The following is a 2,156-nucleotide window of genomic DNA, read 5'->3' as shown; positions in this document are numbered from 1 at the left end:
GAAAAAAAAAAAAAAAACACACAGATAAGGAAACTAGGAAAGCAATACCATTTACAATAGCCAACCACAAACTGAAATACGCAGAACCTAATAAGATACATAAAAGACCTGTGCAAAGAAAACTTCTGCAAGAAACAATAAAAGACCTTAAAAAAATGGAAAAACCTTTCCTGTTCATGGATGTTCTTTTTATTGTTATGTGCCCTCGAGTCACCTGCGACTCATAGAGACCCTACGTACAACAGCCCTGTGCTAGTCCTCACTGTCTCACACACCCACCCCACTACTCCAGTCACTGAATCAATCCACCTCACAGAGGGTCTTCCTCTCCTACTCTGTGCCTCCACCCTCCCAAGTATGACATCCCTCTCCCAGGACTGGTCCCTCCTTGCAACATGTTCAAAGTATGTCAGATGAAGCTTCAGAATCCTTGCCTCCAAAGAGCAGCCTGGTTTAACACTCTCAAGGATGAACCTGTTCATTTTCTTAGCAGTCCGTGGTATGTATATTCAATACTCCTCTCCAGCACCACAGCTCAAAGGGATCAATTCTCCTTCTCTCCTCACTAGTCATTGTCCAGCTCTCTAATGCATAGCAAACGACTGCAAGACCATGGTCATGGATAGGAAGACTCAATATTGTGAAAATGATAATCCTACCAAAAGCAATATACATGCTCAACACAATCTCAATACAGACACCAAATTCATTTTTCAAGGAGATCAAAAAGGAAATTGTCAAATTTATTTGGAGAGGAAAGAAGACCCCAAATAAGCAAAGCACTTCTGAAAAACAAAAACAAAGGGGAGGCACTTCCTGACTTCAAAACCTACTACATAATAGTAATAACCCAAACAGCATGGTACTGGTACAATGACAGGCACACAGACCAATGGAACAGAATCAAGAGCACAGAAATGGACCTACCTCCCTATGGTCAACTGATATTCAACAAGGAAATAAAATCTATCAAATGGGGAAACAACAGCCTCTTCAACAAATGGTCCTGGAAAAATTGGACTGATAACTGCTGAAAGCTGAAACGGGATCCACGTCTCACACCAGACACAAAAGTCAACTCAAGATGGATTAGAGATCTGGGAGTAAAGTTCAAAACCATAAAGCTCATAAAGAGGCAAGGATTTTGAAGCTCGGTCTCACAAACCAGGAGGGACCAGTCCCTGGAGAAGAACATCAAGTTTGGATGGGTAAAGGGACGACAGTACAGGTGAAGAAGACCCCAGATGAGATGGAATGGTACAGTAACTGGGGTAATGAGGGTAAGTGTGTCAAAGACAGTGAGACTGGCTCAAGGTAGAGCAGAGTTCAAAGTTAATGTACATAGGATTGCTATGAGTCATAGGCAACTCAATGGCACATAACAACAACAGCTAAGACATACAATTGGAGACTCATGAAAGCAACTACATATTTGAGCCTGGAGTTTAGGCTAAGAGTTAAAGCAAAAGTGAAATGGTGTTGATAGCATACAGACGGTCTTCTAATTGAATTGTACTCTATTATGAGCCCTGGTGGTGTAGTAGGTAACATGTTAAGCGGCTAACTGAAAAGTCAATAATTTGAGGGCACTGGACCCTCAACAAAAAGGACGGACACAATAACAGCAGTAATGGGCTCAAGTGTGTCAGAGATGAGGAGGATGGCACAGGATAGGACAGGGGTCTGATATGTACTTAACTCCACAGTACTTAACAACAACAAAGGATGTTCTTCCAGTAAAAATATAAACTCTAAAATCTAATGGAGGGTCACTATGAGTCAGAACCAACACAATGACAGTAGTTTTGGGGGTTTAAATTATTATTGTTAATGAAAAAGTATGTTTATTATAATCTTAATCAATCTTTCCCACACCAACTTTCTGCATTGTTATAGTCTCCAAATAAATATAATAAAAATTTTTAAAAAATAAATCAAATTCTATTTAAAGACATTTAGCTTCTATTCTTTGGAAAATGCCATTTCTCCCTCTCACATTGTGGCCAAGTCAGAACAGCTCACAGCCAGAGGGTTTCTGTAGCCTGTGAATCATATGATGAAAGACTACCTGACTCCTGAGGAACCACTGGTGGATCTGAACCACCACCAGGCAGGCATGATCTGTGGGTTGGCAATGCAACTCTCCACAGAAAATG

Source organism: Elephantulus edwardii, unplaced genomic scaffold (assembly GCF_000299155.1).
Source record: "Elephantulus edwardii isolate Elephantulus edwardi_28Jun2011 unplaced genomic scaffold, EleEdw1.0 scaffold00172, whole genome shotgun sequence".
Taxonomy (NCBI): Eukaryota; Metazoa; Chordata; class Mammalia; order Macroscelidea; family Macroscelididae; genus Elephantulus; species Elephantulus edwardii.
The sequence above is the reverse complement of the archived record's forward strand: the minus strand, read 5'-3'. Positions refer to the sequence as shown.